This window comes from Apium graveolens, chromosome 1 (assembly GCF_009905375.1).
Source record: "Apium graveolens cultivar Ventura chromosome 1, ASM990537v1, whole genome shotgun sequence".
NCBI lineage: Eukaryota > Viridiplantae > Streptophyta > Magnoliopsida > Apiales > Apiaceae > Apium > Apium graveolens.
The window spans coordinates 142,228,314-142,249,370 of record NC_133647.1 but is presented as its reverse complement, the minus strand read 5'-3'; the positions used below and the strand labels follow the sequence as shown (position 1 = coordinate 142,249,370).

General features: G+C 34.5%; 1 non-coding gene across 1 annotated transcript; it reads left to right on the top strand.

Moving 5' to 3' along the window:
* Positions 1–1,233: 1,233 nt before the first annotated feature.
* LOC141680109 (small nucleolar RNA R71) lies at positions 1,234–1,340 on the top strand. Its single transcript, XR_012558266.1, has one exon. It is a non-coding gene; the product is annotated as a small nucleolar RNA R71 (small nucleolar RNA).
* Positions 1,341–21,057: the final 19,717 nt, after the last annotated feature.

Genomic DNA, 21,057 nt, shown 5'->3' with positions numbered 1-21,057 from the left:
ATCACAAAGGCACTTGTCAAAAGACAACTTGCCAATGGTACAAGGAATGGTGAAGCTACCTGGATCTTTAAGCTTTGGAGGTAACTTTTGTTGCAGCACAACACTGCATTCTTCCATTAGAGCAACAGTCTCAAGGTCATCCAGTTTCACCTTCCTTGAAAGAATACTCTTCATAAATCTCGCATAACTAGGCATTTGCTTCAGAGCCTCAGCGAAAGGTATATTGATGTGAAGTTTCTTGAACACCTCCAGAAACTTACCGAACTGCTTATCCAGCTTTTGTTGTTGCAATCTCTTAGGGAAAGGTGGTGGAGGATAGAGCTGTTTCTCCCCTGTATTACCCTCAGGCAGAGTGTGTTCAACAGTAGTCTTCCTTGGTTCCTCCGCTTTCTCCTTTTTCTTAGCTTCTTCATCACAACTTCAGCTTCTCCTTCTTTTGCTTTTTCAGCATCAGCAACTTTTCCAGACCTTAAGGTAATAGCCTTGACTTGCTCTTTAGCTTCCTTCCTGCCTGGCACTTCAGTTTCACTGGGAAGTGTGCCAGGTTGACGATTGAGCACTACATTGGTTATCTGACCGATTTGATTTTCCAAGGTCTTGATAGAAACCGCCTGACTTTTGCACAACAACTTAAGTTCCTCAAAATCATCACTAGAGGGTGGAGCTGCACCTCCTTGTTGAGGATATGATTGCCTTTGAGCATAATATTGTGGTTGCTGGAATCCAGGTGGATTGAACTGTTTACTTACGACTTGCTGATATAGTTGCTGAATAGCATTTTGATTATTACTCCAGCTGAAATTTGGATGATTTCTGTTGTTAGGATGATAAGTAGCTGGCATAGGCTGCTGTTGTCGCTGATAATTGTTCACATACTGAACAGATTCGTTAACAAGAGAACACTGATTTGTAGCATGAGAACCTGCACAAAGCTCACAGACCATAGCTATCTGATTGACTCCATAGGTAGCTAGAGAATCGACCTTCATAGACAGCGCTTGGAGCTGCGCTGCAATAGCTGTAGCTGCATCGACTTCCAGAATACCTGCTACCTTTCCAGGAATCATCCTTTGAGTTGGGTTTTGATGCTCATTTGCAGCCATAGTCTCAATAAGATTATAAGCCTCATTATAGCTTTTGGCCCACAAGACGCCTCCAGCTGCTGCATCGAGCATGGGCCGAGATTGGGCCCCCAACCCATTATAGAAACCAGTGATCACCATCCAATCAGGCATTCCATGATGTGGACACTTTCTCAATATCTCCTTGTAGCGCTCCCAAGCGTCGCACATAGATTCTGTAGGTTGCTGCGCAAACTAAGTAAGAGCACTCTTCATAGCAGCAGTCTTCGCCATTGGATAAAACTTCACCAGAAACTTTTACGCAAGATCTTGCCAAGTAGTGATAGATCTAGCTGGTTCAGAATGTAACCAATCCTTAGCTTTATCCCTCAGAGAGAATGGGAAAAGTCTCAGCTTGATAGCCTCATCAGTCACACCATTATATTTAAAAGTACTGCAGATCTTGACAAAATTCCTTATGTGCATGTTGGGGTCTTCAGTCGCAGCACCTCCGAAAGAAACAGAATTCTGCACCATCTGAATAGTGCCCGACTTGATTTCAAAGTTATTGGCCTCAATAGCCGGGTGCATGATGCTAGACTGAATGTCATCAATTTTGGCCGAGAAAAGTCCATAAGAAGTGGATCTGCTGGAACTAAACGATCACCCATGGTTACTGGCTCTTTCTGCTCACTTCCTGAATCTGAATCTTTAAAATTTATCTTCTCCAAAATATCAAGAACTTCGTCTGTCTCCTCAGCTGTATCTAAAGTCCTCTTGCGAGTACGAGAACGAGTTTGCATAAACGCTCACTAAAGTACCTGAAACACAACCGGAAACAATAAGTAACACGTCTTAATCACTGAGTCCTAATGACCAATGATGGTAAGTACATAAACTAAACAAATACGCCGAGTCCCCGGAAGCGGCGCCAAAAACTTGTTAGGGCGAAAACACGCGCTAATAACACACGCAAGTATATGCGTTCGCAAGTAATATAGAATACTTTCTAGTTCGTTCCCACAGAGACTCAGACTAATTATGTTCAATTAAACTCACTCACCAATGTATGATTACTTCTCAATGTTAAGACAATAACACTTAGATTTGATTAACTAATTATTAACTACAATTAACTACTAGAATTACGCACTTAATTAACACTTAAATTAACAATATTAAAACAATCATGAGATCACAACTTCATTACTACTTCCTTCAATAGCTATTGTTATTACCCTTAGCATGCAACAGTGATGATATTAATCGAATAACACGAAACTGATAAAAGCCAACTTTCATTGTACTAATACCATTCTACCAAATATCCACAATTAAGATAGAAGTTGAATAGGCATCAATTATATTGATTCCCTATATGTCTACAGAAATTGACAACATAACGATTTAAGCACAAGTTATTCCTTTTGATTACACAGGGCGAATAAAATGGTTAGAGTTACCCACTAATCATGCATACTCTTACATGAACCTATGCTAGCATGGCAAGTTCTAAATCTCAAGATCCACCGTCGCTTCACAAGAGATTAACACCCTATCTTATATGTTCGCGACACACATAAGACGAATATGCACAACCAATACTAGATATCATACAATCATCACATACTAAGGTATTAAACAATTAACTAAAGAACTCCATAGTAAATCCGTTACGACCCCATGATCACGATTAGCCCATGATAGTACTCATCGTCATCATGGGTTCATATGAAAACATGATAATAACACACGAGAATAATAACTAAAACTACTTATATTAAACCAAAGTATGTCACAAGAGTAAATAGGTTCAAAGTAAGGAAAACTAGCATCCAGCGTTACAACGAAATAAAGAATCACAAGAAAATATGCTTCCTCTTCGTTGCGGTGTGCTAAAACGGTCTTCTTCCTTATCTCCTCGCTCTTCGATTAATACTACGATCCTACCTTTGTGAAACGTCTCTGAAATCTACTTATATAGGAGTCCCATAAAACCCAGATAACTCAGAAGTTGGAAGCCAAACAGAAATAGGAGTCTAAAATAATTAATCTAAAATTAGGACCCTGCGCGGTTGCTCAACATTCCTGAGCGGGCGCTCAGCCCCCTTCTGGAAACTGATCTGTTTTTCTCCCGTTTCTTTGCTGCAATCTGCTCCTATCTTCCCACTTGCAATGTTAAACACATGCCAAGGCTTATTATTGATGAATTCTCTCCTGAAATGCAACTAATACCCTGAAATGCACAAACACTAGAAAAACGAATCAAATACACAAAATACTTGATTTCAAGACACCAATTCAAGCTATTATAAGACGTTCTAAGTGGTATAAAATGCCACTTATCAGTACACTGAGTACCTTCGCCTGCGGTACCTTTGGTAGTCCATCTAGCACATATAGTACCAGAGTCTACCCCTCCCTTGTCATTTTTTTGTTTAAAAGAATTCTATCATATCTGGAGAACTCGAACCACATCGAAGTTCCCCAAGCATTTTGCTTGTTGATAGAAATAGCTTACCTCACTAAGATATAAGTGTATATATGTATATACGTACTTCCGAGATTTTCGGAGGAAGTACTAAGGATGTGAGTTGACCGTTGTCAACAGATAATTAAGGGGAAAAGTTTCTCCTTGAAACTATATTCAAATTATTAAATAAGTCGGGATAATATTCACCGATGATCTGAAATTATTCGAATGATGTTCCGAAATCAGGAAGTATATTTAAATCTGGTTCCATGATTTTAAATCAATAATGAACCCTTTAATAAATAATAAATAGATAAATGATAATCGATAAATAATTAAACCTCGAATGAGTTTACTCTTCAAAAGAATATTTAAAATATTATTCCTTTAAGTCCTTATTCACATCATGGTCGCTTCATTTTTCTAAATATCTTAGGTTCATTCTCATTATCGTTGTCGGCTCCGCTTATGGATTCTTACGGTTTCTACTCGCGCGATCTCGGCTCCGATATTTTTCTAAAATTTAAAATCATTATTTTCACTTGAAATATTTATGGAAGTTAGGAAACTCAATATGTTACTCTCTGTGAAAATTTTATGATTTACGAACACTTTAAATCGATCCTTTATATTTTCAAAGTTCGTGATTTGTAGCAGTTTTCGTCGCGTAAATCACTTTTAGTAAAACGACAATAACTTTTTTTCCGTAAATCGGATTCAAGCGATTCAAGCGCCTAAACGATCCTTATAACATTGTATATCCTAAAAAAGGGTTATTTGTCAAGAAACTACAGTTTACAACTTCGGGACTTTCTGCAGAAACTTAAAATTACGATTTGTTGGTTTTAACGGAGTTACGTTTATGATCGGGGTTTCGTTTACGCCCTAACTCTTAACACAGCCACCAACAATCATCATATCATCATCAACACAAAAAATCCTCTCAAGAACATCATGTTATTGAGGCAACAACAATCAACCTTAAATCTACTTAACTTAAACACCAAGATTTCATCAATACCACTCATTAAACTAAGTTTACTACCACATACTAAATGGATCTTAAAATGAATCTTAAATAAAGTTGGGCCAAAGATTTTTACCTTTCTTGAAATCTTGAGATGTGTTCTTGAGGATGGTGGAGCCATGGAAGTTCTTGGTATGATTTTTGGAACCTAAAACCACCATTGAAATCAAGAAACCAAAGAGAGGTTACTATTCATACTATTCACTAATGAGTTTCTTGATTTATTTCACCCATCAAACCTTGATAAAAAGGGATGAAATAATTTTTTTACCTTATTTTAATTTCTAGGAGGCTTGAGAATTAATGGGATGATTTTACCATGGATAGATTTTGAGTTTTGAAATTGAATTCTCCCATTTTCTTCTTGAAGGCCGAATGGAACAATGTGATGGTGGGGTATTTATACTTGCTGCCCTTGGTTGCTTAGCTTGGTTGCTTTGCTAGGTTGCTTCTAGGAAATGGGGTGGAAGATCTTGCACTTGATTTTTATTCTCCTAGGTTGAATCCTAGGTTTATTCTTGTTACAAATCTTGGGGACAAAACTTTGTAGCTTGCTAGGTTACAAGCTAAACTACATGGGTTAGCTTCCTTAGCACACTATTTTGCTAGCTATCTTGATCATCCTATGGTTAGATCACTATTTGATGAAGTAACCATGGTTACTTTATTACCATGGTTTAGTTAGTGCGTTACGTTTATTTAATCGTTTACGCGTTCGCTCGGTTGCTTAAACGTTTTCCGTAATACTTACTCGTAAATGGTTCGCGAAGTAATTCCTTTCGTATTTATTCCTTATATTTTTAATTATTATACTTGAATATAAATCCATAGGGTTTTAATCTCGTAATTATATTGTGATTCCCATAATCCTCGATGAGTCGTAAATACGGCCGTTTTTCAAAGTTCGTTTTCTTCGAAAACTAATAGCGTTTACATACACTCATTTAGTACGTATAATCGTAATATCAACTCCGAAACTCATTTTCTCATGCACTACATAGTGTGGGCTCAAAAGTTTTTCCCGTCCGTCAGGGTTACTATTCATTAAACATTTTACAAGGTCTCAAAAATTCAAGTTATTATATTACCATTCATAAAGGTCTTTTACCGATGTCAAAAATTTGGGTTCTTACATTTGTGTTTGGTGCAGATTCAACAACTTCGACCTTCATCTATTTTTCTCTCTCTTGTTCGGCTGCTAATGCAACAGATCCACCCTTCTTTCTTCCTCTCTCTAACTGCTCATCTTGCTCCATTTCGAGCTCATAGGTTTTTAAGATACCATACAGTCTCTCTAAAATAAAGTCTTTATACTCTTGAGAATTTATGAGAGAGGCTGTCATTGGTTTCCATTCTTTTGGTAGAGACCTCAGGAATTTCACATTTGAATATTTAGTTTGGTAGACCATCCCTACAACTTTAAGTCATTCAATAGCTTTTGAAATCTACTGAAAATGTCACTCAATGACTCACCATCTTCAAAGTAAAAATGTTCATATTGTTGTATGAAAGTTGCATTTCGTTTTCTCTAACCTGCTCAGTTCCCTCAAATAGCACTTGAATTTGATCCCAAATTTCCTTAGCAATCTTGCAGCTAATGACATTGTCAAACATATCTCCATCAAGACCATTGAACAAAATATTCATGGCCTTTTTGTCTTTATGAACTTGCTCAATGTCTTCATCTGTCCATTCTGACCTTGGCTTTGGGACTGTTTGCTCATTTCCAACAGCTCCTTCAGCATTTGTTGCAGCCATACGAGGAACATGAGATCCTTATTCTATGCAGTCAACATATCTTTCATCTTGAGAGTGTAGGTGAAGGTACATCTTCACTTTTCAGTGATGATAGTTGTCTTTGTCTAGAATTGGAATCTTTACACCAACGTCCTTCCTGCTCGTGTTGTTAGATTGCTTGATCTTTAAACTCTTTGTGTGTCAAGAGCTAGCTCTGATACTAATTATTATCCCTAACAATATAATAACAGAATTATAGAAAGGAGGTTGAATAGAATTCTGGTTCCTTTTTAAAACTTTGAAAACTTCTAACAAAATATATAACTGTGTTTGAATATGCTTGAGTGTGGATAAACAATAATAATATTCAAGAACACAAACTAAATAAACAGGTGTTTAAAAACTTTCTGGTGGATTGATATTTTCACCAAAGATATATATATATATATATATATATATATATATATATAAGTCAAGTTCTATGGAGACCACATTTTTGTTGGAGACCACCTAGGTTCCGCAATCAAAACACTATGAAATATATTATTTTGTGAAGTATATTTTCACCAAAGATATATATAAGTCAAGTTCTATGGAGACCACATTTTTGTTGGAGACCACCTAGGTTCTGCAATCAAAACACTATGAAATATATTATTTTGTGAAGTATATTTTACGAATATCACTAATTCATTAAAATTGTTGAAGGTCATTTAAGTTTTATAAGTATAATGTGTATTTTCTGCAATTTGAACAAATATTCTACAAACCAAACATGTTTCATAGAATATAATATTTTGTAATGTTCTACATGTTGTACATGCATGATATTCAAGATTTTGAATAAAATAATGATCTTTGTAGAACATAATTCACAAAATAATACATTTTATAATATTTTTGTGCAATATTTTAGTTGTAGAACATAAGTGGTCTCCGCGATCTCCAACAAAAACGTGGTCTCCATAGAATTTGACTATATATATAAATATATATTGAGAAGATAACTCTGTGATGCTAATAGCACACAACTGCTTACAAGTATTTTTTAACTTAGAACTAGAGAGACTAAAGATGCAGCCTGCTTTCTCTTTTTATTCTAAATCAAAGATGTAATACTTAGCTTCTAAACACTTGCTACTCTTGATTTGTATATCACCAAGATACATATGCAATGAGACAAAAATAACATTCCTATCAGCTAGGTCCAATTCACATGTTTCTTCATTTCTCTGTCCAATGCAATCCAAGTTAGATACAACATCTTTAAATAAGCTTGTCTTGCATGAAAATGGAAATGCTTCATTTTCTTCTAACATCTGCAATCAGACTACCAAATTCATTTTGTGCACTATCAACCCATGTGACTCTGTCAGCTTCTGTCAAGTCCCCTTCAACTGCTATTTTGGTTGATCATCCGTTGAGACTTTATAGATATTAATCGTTGAATCTTCATTTGTTATCCGTTGAAACTTGACTAGCTCATCCGTTAAGAATATACTGAGTTATCCATTGATGTTTATAGAGTCATTTGTTAAAACTTTGTAGATTGACAGTTGAAGTTATTATTTCCATAGCAGTTGATACTCTTTCACTTATGTAAAATTACAAGGCATTTTATATTTACAATTAACCCACATATTTTGTATATCTTGCTAGTAGTCAACATGACTTAGAAATAACTAAAAATCCCAAATCTCCCAGCTATTCTAGTGTACAGAATGTGCTACATACTTATTCATATAAGCTACCCTTTCAACGGATAGATAATGTGGTCATCCGTTGAAAGCTATAATAGACACTTAGTAAATCTACTTAGGTGTTTTAATGAATTATCATCAAGACTACAACATATTTCTAACAATTGTAACGAGGTCAACGCTAATCTTACTTCCATCTGGAAGCTCTCTTGGTCATTCTTCATGGAGTAGATCATTGAATCTTGATGTTCCCTTGACCTCGTAATTCTCCCCTCTAATCGACTCATCATTACTTCCATCCCGCCACCACTCTTATTTGCCGCATTCGCCCGTACTTGCGAAACCAACTCAACAAGTGAATGTTTCACTACCGTTATTTCCTTTTCTACAACTTGTGAAACCATAGTTGAGAAATTCAAATCCATACTTCCCACTACCTCTTCGAACTCTTCAACCCGTTGATTTACCGTAGGAGCCATCGACGCCATGGGTCGTAGCAGCTCTAATACCATTTGCAATACTTTGGTTTATAAAAACATAAAAATGAATATGGATCACTCAAGGACCAGATCCAAAGTTACTGAAATAAACGAAATTGAATCGAGAATAGTTGGATAATATCAATTACAAATCCTGGGACTTTCGAGAGGCCCGACATCTCCCACTCTAATAAAATTACTTACACTATAATACGATAAAAAGAAACCTTAAAACGCCTTACCCCCTTTTACAAATTTCCCCTTTGACCCCTTGATCATTTCTCAGTTATTTATTTTATTTTATTTTATGTTTAATTTTGTCGAATACACACTACACCATAGATTGGCTTTCGCAATCAGATTTCAAAAATTTCTTTCAAAAACGTTGCTATTGGGATATGAGTTCATGTCTATTGCAAGGGGTTTTAAAAACATTGCAATTGAACTAACAAATTTTAGGGGATGTTACAAAAGGCATGTTATTGCAATACTTTACGTAACCGTTGCAATATATAGAAGATTTGGGCCACAGATTTAAGCGGGCTTTCTGAAAATTTCAGTAGACTTGCAAAATTTTAAGCGGGCTTTCTATAATTTTTTTTCCCGGCTAAAGAAAAAAGTAATAAATGAAAAAAACACACACTCTCAAACACTCTTAACTCCCCGACACCCACACACTCTCAGACACACAAACACACACTCGAACACACAAACACGACGAAGGAGGAGATTTAAAGCTCAGATGAGGAGATTTAAAGCTGAGAGAAGTTTAAAGCACGAAAGGTTCATTTTTTCCCCAAATTTTATTCTCTAAAAATGTTCATTTTTTGTAGACATGTGTTCGATTATTGCTAGACGGATGTTAATTCATGCTTTTTTATTTATGTTTTCACTCAATTGAGTATTAATTAAGGTTTAATTGACTGTCAATTATTGATTCTTGCATTTCGTTTTACATGTATGTGGTAATTAGGGTTATTTGGGTATTATTTTTACATGTATGTGTTAAATTAGGGTTTATTTTTTAATATTCCGTGTTAAATAGGATTTACATGTATTTGTTAAATTTAAGTGCCCTATTTTTTTGTTTTTAATTTGGTCCATGGTTTAAGTGCCCTATTTTTTTAGTAAATGTGTATGCCATGTTTTTAAATGTGTTATTTATGTGAAATTTTGTAGAACATAGGTTTGAACAGATGAAATGCATTCTCTAATTACGGTGTTGGAAATGAAGTACAATGCCCCTGCAAGGACTGTAGTAATCGCTTTTGGTACTCTATAGATGATGTGTATGATCATCTAGTATGTAAAGGTCCTTATCCATCATTCGTTGATTGGATATACGAGATTTCAACCTCTAAATACCAAAAGAAATCAGATCAGGGCTGTGATAGAGGGGTTGGGTTAGGTAATGATTTTGATGAGATGATGGATAATGCGTATAAATATATTGATGATTGCAGAGGTAAGAAGGGGGTTAATCATGACGTAAGTAAATTTTATCGGCTTGTTGAAGAGGGAAAATAACCTTTGTATCCCGAGTCAAAAAAATTTAATAGTTTATGTTTTATAGTAAAGCCTTATCAGTTGAAGTGCATTCATGGATTTATCAAGTCCTCCTATACTGCTATACTAGAGTTAATAAAGGACGCCTTCCCCGAAGTTAATATGCCTTCATCTTTTAACACTGCCAAGAATATGATCAATGAGTTAGGTCTAGATTACCAAAAAATTCATGCTTGTCCGAACGATTGCATGTTATATTGTGCTGAAAATATAAATGAAGTTAAATGCAAAGTATGTGAAATTTCAAGGTGGAAAATTATGGATAATGACACAAGGGATGTTGTTGATACTAACAGTACAGGAAAAAGGTATAACATCCCAGCAAAGGTGATGCAATATTTTTCGCTGAAATCAAGACTGCAACGCATATTAATGTGTAAAGAATATGCTGAGCTAATGACATGACATGATGTAGGACGCAGCAAAGATGGAAAGCCAGGGCATCCAGACGATGTCGAGGCTTAGAAGTCACTGGATGCTAGATATCTAGATTTTGCAGTTGAAAATCGAAATGTTAGGTTAGGATTAGCGACGGATGGTTTCGGTCCTTACCGAACTATGGGTTTAACTCACAGCACCTGGCCAGTTATCCTGGTCAATTATAATCTACCCCCTTGGTTGATTATGAAACCAGAAAACATAATTTTTTCAACTTTAATCCCCGGACCTGTGTACCCTGGTAATGAAATAGATGTTTATATGCGGCCACTGGTTTCCAAATTAAAAGAATTATGGGATGTGGGTATATAAACTTATGATTCCTTTTCTGATGAAACATTCACGTTACGTGCGAGCTTACTATGGACCATAAGTGATTTTTCGGGGTATGCAGTTTTATTAGGTTATAGTACAAAGGGTGAACTAGGTTGTCTAAAATGTCATTATTGCACATCGTCTACCTATTTGAAGCATAGCCGAAAAGTCTGTTATATGAACCACGAAAAATTCCTTCCACCTGACCACAAGCTTAGGTTTGTCAAAAGAAGATTTAACGGTCAAATCGAGACAGAATTTTGTCTACCACCGTTAACTAGAGCAGAAATTGAAGAACTATTGCGTGGATATAAGAATAATTTTGGGAAGAAAATAAAACAAAAGAAGACTTTAGATTGCCCTTGGAAAAAGAAGTCCATATTCTTTGAATTACCATATTGGAGTGGTCATCTAATACGGCATAACTTAGATATCATGCACATTGAGAAGAATGTGTGTGATAAAATATTAGGAACTTTGTTAAATATTAGTGGCAAGAGTAAAGATAATCTAAATGCTCGTTTTGATATGCAAGAGATGAGCATCCGTAAGGTTCTTCATCCCGTGTTATCCGCTGATAACAAGCATAATGAAATCAGCGCTGCTACTTTTGACATGACAAAAAAATAAAAAAAAAAATTTTGCTCGGTGTTGTTCAATGCTAGGCTGCCTTATGGATGTGCATCTAATATCAGCCGTTGTGTGCAAATGAGTGTAAGAAAAATCTATGGATATAAAAGCCATGATGCACATTTCATTCTTCAATACTTACTACAATTTGTTGTGATTAAAATATTGGATCCAGAGGTTGCAATACCTTTGATTAGGTTGGGTTCATTTTTTAGGGGCATATGTGGGAAAGTTATAGATTTGGAGGATGTTCCGAAGTTGCAAGAAGAAATTATAGAAATACTTTGCCAATATGAAATAATCTTTCCACCAGCATTCTTCGACATTATGGTTCACCTTCCAATTCACTTATTCAAAGAGATTGAACTAGGAGGACCGGTACATCTTAGATGGATGTTTGGAATCGAACGAGATTTGTGCAAATTAAAGTCATACGTTCGTAACAGGAGCAAACCAGAAGGGTGCATAGATGATGGGTACTTGCTCGAAGAGTGCTTGAGCTTTTGTTCTCGGTTTTTAAGTAATGAAAGGGAAACAAAACACACTGAAGGTAAAGAAAATTTGGGATACCCCATTGGGTCCAGGAGAAACAAAGATGAAAAGGCTATTCATTTAGGAGAAAATCTATGGAATGATGCCCATCGATACATATTCTTCAATTATGGTGACATGGAGGTCGAGAAGCTGATAGAGTATGTTTCTTTTCATAGTTTTTGTATAAGTATATAAGAGTAGTGTATGTAAAATGTATATAGCAATGATAAATTTTATGTTTAAAAAATGCAGGGAATACCGTACCCTATATGATATTTATGGAAAGTTAAAAAAGTACAACCGATAGAGGACACATACAAAAAAATTTCATAATTAGTTAAAAGAAGAGATTGATAAAAAAGAGGGGTGTTCACAACAATTGTTAAGTATGGAAAAGGGGCCTCAATGAGCAGCTAAAAAGCACACCGATTATATAATTAATGGGTTCAGATTCCATACGAAGCAAAGAGATGCAAAATGTACAATGCAGAACATTGGAGTTTTTTTAACAGCCCTGACCACAAGTTTTGCAAGTGCAAAAGATCAAAATCCAATAACTGGGGATGTTAGTTACTTTGGATCAATTGAAGAAATTATTGAAGTTGATTATTGGGGTGCATTGAATGTAGTTTTGTTTAAGTGTTGTTGGTATCGTAAAGACAAAGATTGTTGTGGGCTCACAAGAGTCAATTTCAATAGATTATACCAAAATGATGATCCATTTGTTTTAGCTACGCAAGTACAACAAATTTTTTATATTCAAGCTTGTACGGAACAACATTTATATTATGTTGTTAAAAAAATATCGAGGGAGTGTAATGATAAATTACAAGGAAATGATGTTCTTGAGGAAGTCAGTGGGCCTACTATGCATGATGTGCCGATACATTTTGATATGGAAAATCGGACAACTGATGATGTCAATTGGTATAGAGATGACGTGCCAAGATGATAGATTCCTATTAATGATGAGCAAGAAAATGAAGAACTTGGCGAATGGCTGGACTTGAATTAGTTGTTGTATTTTGCATTTGCTTCTACTTGTATTGTGACTTTTTTATCAGTACTTAAACTAGTTGTTGTATCTTGCATTGGCTGCTACTTTTGCATTCTGATATTAATATCATCACTTTTTATCTTGTATTTGTTATTACTTGTAATGTGTTTTTTATCGTACTTAAATTAATGTAATGAATTCTGATAATAATATCAACACTTTTTATTTTATATTTGCTGTTACTTGTATTTTGTGTAATTATTTCTCCCTAGTCATTTCTATATTGTGCCATCAGTTCTTTCACTAAATAATTTATTTATATTTAAATTTCAGGATGGCGAACTATTTCTTTCTCAAGTTTCATCACAAGGGTCAGTTTATGAAAACTAAATACCTAGGTGGCATCTGTATAAAGATTCCTACTGCCATGAAAGCTGATAAATTTTCATTCTCGGTAATTATGGAGCATGTAATGGAAGACTGCAAATACACCGAAATTGGAGGACTTTATGTCAAGAAAGCTGGAGGTGGTTGGAAAATTATTAGTAATGATGCTGAGGCAAATGAACTCGTAAAAGGATTGGCTGATGGTGCATATTTAGATCTATATATCGATACTGTTGTTGACAAAGCAATAGAGCTGACAAAATAAATGCAGCCTCATGTGATTATACGACCACAGACAAGTTTCTTTGAAGGTAAAATTATAATTCTCAAATCATGTAAATTAAAAATGCATTTGAGTTGTAAAATGTGTCTATTTTTTTGTCTTTGCTATTTTTCTAGGTCAAGAATTGCAATTGAAACGCAAGTTTGTGACAACACAAGGGCTTCAACAAGAACATGATGAGAAGAAGAAATTGGCAAATGATAGCCAACAGTTGGTCATTGAGAAGTCAGGACCGAGAGAAGAAGTTGCAGTTGTACAAAAAAATGCAGAGAAGAAGAAATCAGCTGATTGCATGTTGGTTGTTGAAGGTGAAGGGCATCACGCAACCAAAAAGGCAACCAAAAAGATAAAATAAAAGAATGCAAAAGGAAATGCAGAAAAAGCAATTCACTCGGAGGTAATTAAGTTTAAAAATAAAATGTTGAATGCTCTGTTTTTTCTAATTTATTTACCATAGTATTTTAGATTATTATCTGTTTATTAAGGTTTGTTCTGTCATTTTGTTCCTCTATTTTAGATTGATTTAATGGAGAAAAAGAAGAAGAAAAAGGACTGTAGAAAATCAGAGGTACTTAGAGGAGATCAGACTAAAAAAATTGGTTGGTAGTTTGATTTCTGAGAAATAAAAAATCAAAAAAATCACTTGAAGAGTGCTGGGCCGAGTGTGACAGAGAATATACTCCAGGCCATGATAGCCCGGAAAATAGTGAAAATGAAGAAGTTCCCACGATACATGTATCAATATCAAATGCATGTTTTATTTTAATTATTTTTTATATTTTCATGATGATATTTTCTATGGAAATCGATTAATTTAGTTTATGTTTTATGTTTATGCAAAAAATAGAAAAAATGCAGAAGGTGAAGGCTGTCACCAAGCCATCGACGCGTTTGATGCGTTCACAAACATTGAATAATGTTGCGACTACACATGAGGTACGATAAGTTTACTTGAATTTTATTTTAGCATTTTCTTCTAATAATATGCATCTTAACATTTATAAGAAAATGACCTTATGTTAAACTTGTTAACAATATTCTAACTAACTAATTATAGAAGCCAATGAGTGGTATTTAACTTATTTTAGCTTGTTTTAACATTAATAAGAACATAACCCTCCAATTTATTTGCCTTACTTTTTGCAAGGCCAACGTGAAAGAGATTGTGCAACCAGTACATGGTGATCTGGGACCATTACCACCTCCCCCACAGCTACCTACTGATTTGGCACAATTTAAAAAATTGAAAAGGGCAATGGATAATGATGGAGTTCGTACGATGGACGCATATATGGCACTGAAAAAACTCAGCTGAAAAAGGAATCCACACATGTCATTGATGCTCAAGAAGAAGATTTGGGGAAGATTGATGACACAATTGCAATTATTGGAGGTATAATTCAACACATACCTAAGAGATTAGATATTTTCTAGCAATTTATGATTATAGTTTTTTTATCTTCTTTGATAGATACAATTAAACCCAAGAGGCGTAGAGGACCTTCAAATGAACCATGTCTTCACAAGAAAATTAGAAGACGAACCGGTGATTACCTTAAATAAAAAGCTTCAACCGGTGGTTGAAAGTAGTAAAATAAGAGTCGAGTTGAGTAGCTTTGTGGGGACTCTAACAAGACAATGTGTGCCACTTGATTATATTAATTGGAGTGTGGTTCCTGAAAGTCATAAAAATAGTTGGTGGGAGTATGTCTGGGTGAACACCATCAAATATATTTTCTTAGTTTTTGTTTTACATGTTGAGTTTTATTATTTTGTGATCAATATTGTTCAATTGGATATATTTTGCATATTTTGTATAGACAAAGTGTATCATTCCCGAGGAAGGTAAAGGCTGGGTACTTAGGACTATGACTGAGTTGTGGAGGATTCACGAGAGTCGTGTTAAGGCGGAATATTATACCAAATACAGTACTGATGTGGAAAGACTACAGAACGGGCCTGCCTCAATTCCATTGGAAAGGTTCAAGGTTTTGCTCGAGTATTGGGGTGATGAAGATGTGTAGACCAAAGCTGTAACAAATGCTGGAAATCAGAAAAAGGTCACTGATGTGCACAATGCTGGTCGCACAAGTTTCGCACAGAATGGAAAAAATATGGTATGCCAATATTTGAGAATCTTAAGAATTGCGCTTAATTTAAATCTGCAAATACTAATAAGTCATATAATTTTTTCTGCTACACTTTATCTTTTATGTTAGAAAAATAAAAAGAAGATGCCTCAGACCCCTAGAAAAGGACATATCTACCCTAAGACTCGCAAGAATCCTACTGAGGTACCACATCAGTTTTTTTATCGCAAATATGCATGAATTGTAATTTTTACACACTCATATTTGGATTGTTCATAGCTTGAAGGTGATGTAGCAGAAACTGGTGGTGACAGTGAAGCGGAAGAAGTTCAGCTGGACTTTGATGGTCATGGGCCGAACTGGTTGGTTGGCAGGATTGACATAACAAGGAAAACCAAGAAAGATGCTATGAAAATTGAGTGGACAAATTTAACAAAATTGGAAAAGCTAAGGGATGAGTTAGCTTTTGAAATAGAGGAGAAAATGAACAAAAAACTGGAGAAGATATTATGAAAGTTGGCTGAGGAGAATCCGTCGCTGAACATCAATGTAAAAGAATTGTTGTTCGACGCTTGTGCCGGGGATGGAGATGGGACTGCCACAGGTGGAGAAGAAGAAGCAGATGAAGAGGTAGTTCCACTTGAACAAAATTGAAGATTTAGTACTATTGCATATTTTTTTCTATGTAATTTTAACTTAAGATTGTGATCGTGTGAACTTAACTTTACTATTTTTGCTTGAGACCTTTGTATTTTTGTTAGACTTGGTTTCTATATGGATGTTGGAACACCAGAAGTTGTGAAAACTGCTATTTGTGGATTATTGTTGGATTGTGTTATGGATATACCCAATAAGTTTGGTGGTTGTTAAAGAAATCTAAAGGTCATGCCCATTTATTTAAAAGAAAAATATGTTACGGTAGAGAGTAAAATGGTTGCCATATACTTCAATTTTGTTAACAAACTATGTTGCAATTAGCTCGAAATATATTGCAATTAACTTGAAGGATGTTGCATAAGTCCATGTATTGCAACAATTATCACAAAAAAAAAGTTGGGAAACAATGTTTCCATAGACAGTAGGGCGCCCTCCAAACCCGGGTCAGAAGTTTGGGGTCCACACACACATCTTATTTATAACCTGCTTATAACAATAATAAAGATAATAATACTATGCAGTGACCCTACTTACCAACCACCACGGACAGCAACAGGTTAAAGTATGAACATAAGCCAAACACACTATTATATTACAAACATTCAAATCCCAACTATTCCAAACTCAAAACTGAGTATTAAACATTATTACAAACTTTTACAGACTTAAATTATCCCAAAAGAAGCCTACTAGCTCAGCTTCCGTAACCTGAACCCCTAGCTCTCGCGCTGGACTGGGGATCCTCGCTACCAACTGGTTCTTTTTTAACTGGAAAGAATATAAACAACATCGCATAAATGAGCTAACTAGCTCAGCAAGTCACAATGACAAAACTGAGAATAATGATCATCAGGTGAACATGGTTATGATATCAAGTGAACAATGGATTATGATTTAGAATTGGATAATTATATTTTTATGTTAAAAACCAATGTTAGGCTGCTGATCAGTCACGCACTAACCCCGAGCAAAGCACACAACATTGCTCTAACTACTGGATCCAAGGCACACATTGGCCTAACTTGACCATTAGATGGTCTGACCACGAATCTGGTCCACAATTTTATAAAAATAATCCAATTCTAACATAATAACAGAATAAGCAATAATAAACAATAAACAGAATCATTAACAACATTGGATGTTCCATAATGAAATGGTTTCAGTGTTCATAAGGATTAATATGGCATTTTCAAAGCTTAGCTGTTGGGTAATGAAAGAATTGGATAACAAAGGAATCAGTGTTTCAAGGTTTCAAGGATTTTGCCTTTCAAAGCATAGGTTACAATGGTTTGAGTGTGTGGGTAATTCGATTCAGTGTTCGGTATTTAGTTCGTATGTATTTGTGGAGTAGTATCATATATTTGTGGTTCGTGTTTGGGTATACAACAATCAATGGTCTAGAAAGAATCAGGTTTACGGCTCAAGATCAAAACTGGAATCAGGGTTTAGGTTTCAGTGCTTCAAAGCACTTGCAATATCAACAAGACTACCAAGTACTACAATATCTCGAGAAAGTTCAGAACACTTGCCTGGTGTTAGCTTACTACACTGTACTCGCTTCCAATCTCAACCGTCTCACTCCTCAACCACCTATTTCCCTTTCCTACGTCTTGCCTCTTCTGCTCGCATATCAAAAACATCTATCAATGTTCAACTCATAGGATTCTATTCAACAAATACTTCTATCTACCCTTCGTTCACCCAAATCCGATTAACGGATTGAAAGTTACGCAATAAACAAGTACACATCGAATATACAGACCGAAAGTCAACCAACAAGTCACATATAACACATAATACATCATATAATCGATGACATATCATTTATAAAGAAGTTTCGGGTCATAAATAGGCTTTCTGGTAATTAAAATGATTTTTAAAACATTTTTCGGAATTAAAACGGGTCGTTGGATCAATTTTGAAGTAATAAACAGGGTTCGGTTGGCCAATTCTGGCTCCGAAACAATTTTATAATGATCATCGAGCATTGGAAATAATTTAGAATAATATTTTAAAGCTCAAAACTATTTTTTGAAATTTTTAAATCATTTTTAAATAATTAAATCTAATTAAATAATTAATTAAAATCAATTAATAATTAATTAAATCAATTAATCAATTAATTTTTGAATTAATTGACCAATTAATCAATTAAAAATTAACTGAAATTAATTAACTAATTAATTCAGATTTATTTTTGAATTAAAAATTATTTTCGGAATTAAAATAATAATTTTTAGAATTTTCAGAAATTAAAAACGAATTTTTATAATAAAAATAAATAGGAAATATGATTTTTAAATAAATTGTAAACAGGAATCCTAAATTTGCAAGTTTTGGAAACCTGGGGGACCAAACTGTATCGTTTTCAAAACTACAGGTACTAAACTGTAATTTTCCAGGGGGGGTCGCGGGAAAATAATCGGGGGTGGCCGGAGAACTCGCCTCCGGCATCCTCCCACCACCATCACCTCCAGATTTACTCTACACAACACCAGGAAATTGTTCATGCAATCAAATCATTCAAATAACCCCAGACTTGGCCGGAAATTGGCCAAGAACATCACCGGTTTCCGGCGAACATCGAAAATTTTAAAAACACAACTTCTTTCGATTCAGACATCCTCTGTTAACGAGCTATATACCAATCGCTTGCAAATTTCATAAGGAACACAACCCACTATAAATTAACAGCTAATAACCCCTAAATCAAAAACCCCCAAATTTCAATTGAAAACATTCATACGGGTTATAAACCCTAATTTTAAAATTCGAAAATCAAACTCAAATTTGAACATGTTATTGAACTCCAAATCAGACGTATAATATATCAAAATCATCAGGAAAATAAGCTCTACAACATGCAATCATCAAATCATACAAACAATCATCCGAACAAAAATTCATATTTTTAATAAAATTAATTCGAAAATAAATAAAAATATAGAAAATAAACCTTGATTTCTGCAGTAAAACGAAGCTCAGAATCTGATAGAACACTTCAAAACCTTTGGATTGAGTACTCAAGCTTTGAAAACAGAGATCGGTAACCCCTTCGTTTTGCAGTTTGATTCTTAGAACAGTTTATGAAATTAGGGTTTTTCTCTTAAAATTATAAAATTAACTATGTGCAAATGATTTTGATACGAAATAAAATACGGGAAAAGACTATTTATAATTACGGAAAATTAGTATCATGTTGGATCATTCCGGATATAAAACGGTACGTTTATTTATAAAAACTGATCCAAACGGTATCGGTTTTCGGGATAATTATCCAAACCAGTACAATTTGTACTGCGGTCTTGGTCTCAGCGCCTGGTTACACGTACTACGAGGTGATAATTGGGATAGTTTAATAAAAAGCTCCCGTTTATCGAAAATACGGGTTTTATTGATTTATCGAAACGAATATTGTATCGAAAATGTTGCGCCGGGACCCGCGTAGAACAAACCGTACGCCGGATCGAAAAAGTCGAAACATGGAATATGCTCGGAATATTACAATTATGTTAGGAAGGAGTTCTCGGAAGAGTTTCGGTTTCCAAAAACGTAACAACGGATGACGTCGGTTGGTTCCCGTTTTTATAAAATAGATTTTAAATACCCGGAAAAAGATTTTATAAATTTCATATGATCCTTATAAATCCATAAATCAACATAAAAATAATTAAAAAGATATGACAATTATCTATATTTTATTTTGGACATATAAAAATTAAAATACTCAATTAATATTATTTTTAAATATCCAAACACAGATAACACTTAACAATTAATTCACAGAATAGATACTGAACACAGATAATAATTATTTAATAGCAAAAATAATGACACGATATATCCCGGATATTACAGACAGCCTCATGTATTGCAATGCTTTTATATTCATTGCTATAAATGTAAAAATGTTGCTTTAAACCGAATTTGCAACTTATTTACTCTGTTGCAATATGGTCCCAAATTCGTTACCATAAGCCCTTATGGATATGAGACCAAACGTTACGCCTATTTTTTTAAAATACGTTGCCATAGACCCTATTGCAATGGATTTGTATCATATAACAACGCTTTTTTAGGGTTGCTATAGGCAATCTATGGTGTAGTGACAATTACCATTCTGCCCCTTCTTTTTGTTACGTATTGCCAACGTTATCATTGCCATTGGCTGGGTTGCACAACATGTAAAATATTTTGTAGAATAAAGATTACTAAATATATTTCAAATTATATATGCTATATTTTCAAAAAAACATTACATATAATATTATTGCAAGTAATATACGTGCATAACGTTATTTTCAAACTAATATTATCATCAATTAAATGTTTCATAGATCATATATGTTATACACACATAATAATTTATTTTATTTACAAACATGTGTCCAATAAAATAATGATTTTTATTGAAATTTTGAACTTATAAATATATAATGTAAAAATAAACTTATTTTTTGCAATTTTATAATTTGTATGTTGTTTTAAGTTTAAAATCCAGTAGAAACAAATATAATTGGGTGGAGAATAGCGGAAGTTAAGCAAATTCTTTCTTACAAAAGGGGGATCGGATGTTGACTATTTTTGTTAGTAATTATTTTCCTACATACTGTATTTGTTGGGACTTACATAAAAATAAAAAATATTTGTTTTGTTCAACCTATAGAATAATTAGTGGTT